Source organism: Leptonychotes weddellii, unplaced genomic scaffold (genome assembly GCF_054177405.1).
Source record: "Leptonychotes weddellii isolate Sample4059 unplaced genomic scaffold, ASM5417740v2 HiC_scaffold_1536, whole genome shotgun sequence".
In the NCBI taxonomy this organism is placed as follows: Eukaryota; Metazoa; Chordata; class Mammalia; order Carnivora; family Phocidae; genus Leptonychotes; species Leptonychotes weddellii.
In genome coordinates this window covers 1-5,008 of record NW_027735212.1, presented here as the reverse complement: position 1 = coordinate 5,008, position 5,008 = coordinate 1, and the positions used below count along the sequence as shown (strand labels likewise).

The 5,008-nt window shown below is 41.7% G+C and overlaps 1 long non-coding RNA gene across 1 annotated transcript in view; it reads left to right on the top strand.

Moving 5' to 3' along the window:
- LOC115943982 (uncharacterized) overlaps window positions 1-4,476 on the top strand; it is a 12,791-nt gene extending 8,315 nt beyond the window's left edge. Inside the window, exon 2 of the long non-coding RNA XR_014141793.1 lies at window positions 3,700-4,476. This is a non-coding gene — a long non-coding RNA (uncharacterized LOC115943982). The remainder of the gene's footprint in view (window positions 1-3,699) is intronic.
- Window positions 4,477-5,008: the final 532 nt, after the last annotated feature.

Sequence of the window (5,008 nt, the reverse complement as noted above, 5' to 3'; positions counted from 1 at the left end):
TTTCCAAAGTGGCTGTACCAACTTGCATTCCCACCAACAGTGTAAGAGGGTTCCCCTTTCTTCACAACCTCTCCAACATTTGTTGTTTCTTTCCCTGTCCATTTTTGCCATTCTAACTGGTGTATGGTGGTATCTCAATGTGGTTTTGATTTGTAATCCACCGTTTTAATAGACTAACAAAGAAAAAACACATCATGATATAAGTGCATGCACAAAATTTGATAAAATACTCAGCTATATGGGAATAGAAGGGAACTTCCTTAATCAGATAAAGAGCATCTATGAAAAACCTTTAGCTAATATCATACTGAACACTTTTACAGTATGAAACAAGTCAATGATACTCTCACAACTTCTATTCAGAACTGCCTAACAGTAAAGCAAATGAAAGGAATAAAAAGCATACAGATTGAAGGGGAAGAAATATCAACTGAACTTTATTCTATAAATTAATGAGGAACAATTGGAAAGCAAAATTAAAATACTATTATAATAGCTCTAAAAACTATACAAATGTAGGGATAAGTATAAGTATAGATGTATAAGATCTGAAGACTAAAAACTATAATACTTAGCTAAGAGAAATTAAAGAACTAAAAAAAGATACCACATTCATTGATTGAAAGACTCAACATTGGGAGCAGCTGGCTGGCTCAGTCGGTGGAGCGTGCAACTGTTGATCTTGGGGTTGTGAGTTCAAGCCCCATGTTGGGCATGGAGCCTACTTAAAATATAAATAAATAAACAAACAGAAAGAAAAGACTCAACATTGTCATTAGGAAGAATGAAATCTTACCATTTGCAACAACATGGATGGAGCTAGAGTTAAGCAAAATAAGTCAGTCAGAGGGGCACCTGGGTGGCTCAGTCATTAAGCGTCTGCCTTCGGCTCAAGTCATGGTCCCAGGGTCCTGGGATCAAGCCCTGCATCGGGCTCCCTGCTCCGCGGGAAGCCTGCTTCTCCCTCTCCCTCTCCCCCTGCTTGTGTTCCCTCTCACGCTGTGTCTCTGTCAAATAAATAAACAAAATCTTTAAAAAAAAATAAGTCGGTCATAGAAAGAAAAATACCACATGATTTCACTCATATGTGGAATTTAAGAAACAAAACAAAGGAGCAAAGGAATAAAAAGAGGGAGACAAACCAACAAACAGACTCTTAACTATTGAGAACTGATAGTTACCAGAGGGGAGGTGGGTAGGGGGATGGGTTAAATAGGTGGTGGGGATTACGGACTGCACTTGTCGTGATGACCCTTGGTTGATGTATGAAAGTGTTGAATCACTATATTGTACACTAATATTACACTATATGTTAACGAACTGGAAGCAAAATAAAAACTTTTAAAAAAAGAAAAAAAAAGATTCAATATTGTCAAGATATCAGGTCTCTCTAAACTGGTAAGCAAGCCAAATCAAAATCCCAACTAGCTGGGGTGCCTGGCTGACTCAGAAGAGTGTGTGACTCTTGATTTCAGTATCATGAATTCCAGCCCCATGTTGGGTGTAGAAATTACTTAAATAAATAATTTTTTTTTAAGCCCAACTATCTCTTTTAGCAGTTGACAGCTGATACTAATACATATGTGGAAACATAAAAAGAACAATAATAGCACAACAGTGCTGAAAAGGAATAAAACTGGACATCTTCTTATTCCAAGACTTTCTGTGGAAGGAAGAAATGTAATGGATGGTGTGGTATTTGCATAGGGATAGGTAGGTGGAAAAAATAAACAATAGAGATGCCAGAGGTAAACCCACACATATATGATTGATTGACTTTTTTTTTTTTAAGATTTTATTTATTTATTTGACACAGAGACACAGCGAGAAAGGGAACACAAGCAGGGGGAGTGGGAGGGAGAAGCAGGCTTCCCGCTGAGCCGGGAGCCCGATGCGATGCGGGGCTCAATCCCAGGACCCTGGGATCATGACCTGAGCCAAAGGCAGACACTTAACAACTGAACCACCCAGGTGCCCCTGACTTTTTTTTTTTGCCCCTGACTTTTAACAATGAGACAGAAGTACTTCCTTGAGGAAAAGATCATCTTTTCAACAAATGTTGCTGGAACAACTAGATATCTATTTGGAAAAAAAATGAACTTTGACCTTTACCTCACACCCTCACCATACACAGTAATTCACATGAAATGATCATAGACCTAATAGCAAAAGTCAAAACCATAAGGCATCTTAAAAAAAACAATTTAAAGATCTTCACAACTTTGGATTAGACAAAGATTTCTTAGCAAGGTACAAAAAGCACAAACAACAACAAAAAGATTTATTGAACTTCATAAAATTAAAAATTTTTCTCTTCGAAAGACAGCATTAGGTAATGGAAAAAACAAGCCAAGACTGAGAAGTGTGTGTGTGTGTGTGTGTGTGTGTGTGCGCGCGTGTGTGTGTGTCCGTCCAATAAAGGATTATTTGTAGAATAAATAAGGACTTTTACAAATAATACTAAAACCCTCCCACATGAGCAGAACAATTTGAACAGACATTTCTCAAAGAAAATATATTAATAACAATGAACACATGAAAAAATGCTCAACATCTATAACCATTAGATAAATGAAATTTAAAAAGACCAATAAAATGGATGAGTTTTCAAAAACATATTGCACAAAAGAGGGCAGATATGGCCGAGCATATACTTTATGGTTTCATTTCTGTGAAATTCTACAACGAGGAATTCTATCACCTAGAAAAAGAAAGCTGGTTGCTGTTTGCTTCCATCGGGTTGACTGAAAAGCTCACCATGGAATTTTTAGGAGCGACGGCGATGTTCTATGTATTGACTGTAGCGATGTTGTTAAATGAGTTGTACATTTGCCAAAGCTGATCACACTGCACACCCAAAGGGCATATATGTCGTGCCTCAGTGCACACACATATATACTAGTTAGGCTCCATCCGCATCCATTCCACTGGGGATGAAATCATCTTCAGCTACATGTCTGATTTACTCCCGTAGGAATGATACGATACTGAGGACTCGGTGTTGGTCTCCACTGCTGAAGTGATGGACATTGAGAAGAGTCTGTAGTTAGGTCACTCCCAATGAAAGGCAGTCCATGTTACACGACTCCTGAGCACCCTTCTTCTCACCATCATGGCTTCTTCCTCCATAGGCCCACTGTGTGAACACTGGGATAAGGAAGAACAGAGGCTGGCTAACATCTACCCAATGAGCCATCCAGTCCCCTTGGTCATTAAGGACTATGTCTACAGGGAACTCTCTTGCAGACATTTTTTTTAAGATTTTTATTTATTTATTTGAGAGAGAGAGAGAACAAGCAGGAGAAGCAGAAGAAGGAGAGGGAGAAGCAGGCTCCCCACCGAGCAGGAAACCCGATGCAGGACTCAATCCCAGGACCCGAGATCATGACCTAAGCTGAAGGCAGATGCCCAACCGACTGAGCCACCCAGGGGCCCATCTTGGGGACATGTCTATCTGATTCAAAGATCCAAGTGCTTTGAACTCCACTCCTATACATCCATGCCTACACATGCCTCTGTCCTGGACAACCCTGTCTCCCCCCACTTGATTCTGCTCCTTCGGGTTCCCTGATCATTTAGGCAAGGCAGAAGCTACTATGCAGGAGTTTGTGTGCATCTTCACACCTAGTTGGATCTCTTTCCACAAAAAGTGTATTATCCTGTTCATTACCAAAATATCTGCTCACTGGTATTTTTCAGAGTCCCGCTGGTATGGTGGTGGGGCAACTCTACTCCGAAACGTCACCCCGCCCAGACACGACCCAGGCCACAAAGCTGTTGATGACCACCGAAGAGACCACCTGTTGTGTTACAGGCCCGAACACGGCATTAATCTCGTTGAACATCCCATCAGAGCTCCTGGGTCACCAGGTGTATTGTCATGGGTATTGTGTTAAAAGCCCGACCACGGCATTGTGTGTAGGTGTCTGCATGGAACCCCCATCTTTGTCCTCTGAACCTACCACTTACTCAACAGTGGATTGCAAACTTATGACTGAGTGGAAAGGACCATACCCAGCTCATTGTGGATAGTTCCAGTTGCATACATGCTCATGTCTCTTGTCATTAGGTTTCTGTTGGGACCACTGGCACGTAGGCAGCTTTTTAAATGGTACCTAGTTCTCTTGTGCAGGTGATGTGATGACATGAGCCCAAAGCCCATTGAGGCTCAGCAGAGGAGTCACACAGCATCCCAGCACACATGCCTACTCCTAGCAGCATGATCTGGTAGGTCATAACCATAGTCGTAGCATCCGGATGGATAAAAAAAAGTTGTGCTTGGGGTGCCTGGATGGCTCAGTCAGTTGAGCAGCTAACTCTTGATTTCGGCTCAGGTCATGATCTCAGGGTACTGAGATCGAGTGCCGTGTCAGGCTCTGTACTTAGTGTGGAGTCTGTTCAGGACTCTCTCTCCGTCTCCCTCTGAACTTCCCCTCGCTCTCTCTCTCTCAAAAAAAAAAAGTTATGCTTACATGATATTATAGTCTATTAAGTGTGCAATACCATTATATCTAAAAAGACAATGTACACACCTTAATTTAAAAAATACTTTATTGCTAACAAATGCTAATCATCATCTGAGCTTTCAGCAAGTCATAATCTTTCTGCTTCTGGAGGGCCTTGCCTCCATGTTGGTGGCTGCTGAGTGGTCAGGGTGGTGGGTGCTGAAGATGGGGGCGCTGGGGCAACTGCTTAAAATAAGACAATGGTGAAGTTTGCCACATCGAATGACTCTTCCTGTCACAACTTCTCTGTGGCAGGTGATGCTGTTTGATAATGCTTACCCACAGTAGAACTGCTTTCAAAATCGGAGTCAATGCTCTCAAACCCTGCCACTGCTTTATCAAGTTTATGTGATATTCTAAGTCCTCTGTTGTCATTTCAACAATCTGCACAGCATCTTCACCAGGAGTAGATTCCAACTCAGGAAACCACTCTCTCTGCTCCTCCTTCTGAAGTAGCTCCTCCTCTGTTCAAGTTTGATCATGAGCCTGCAGCAATTCAGTCC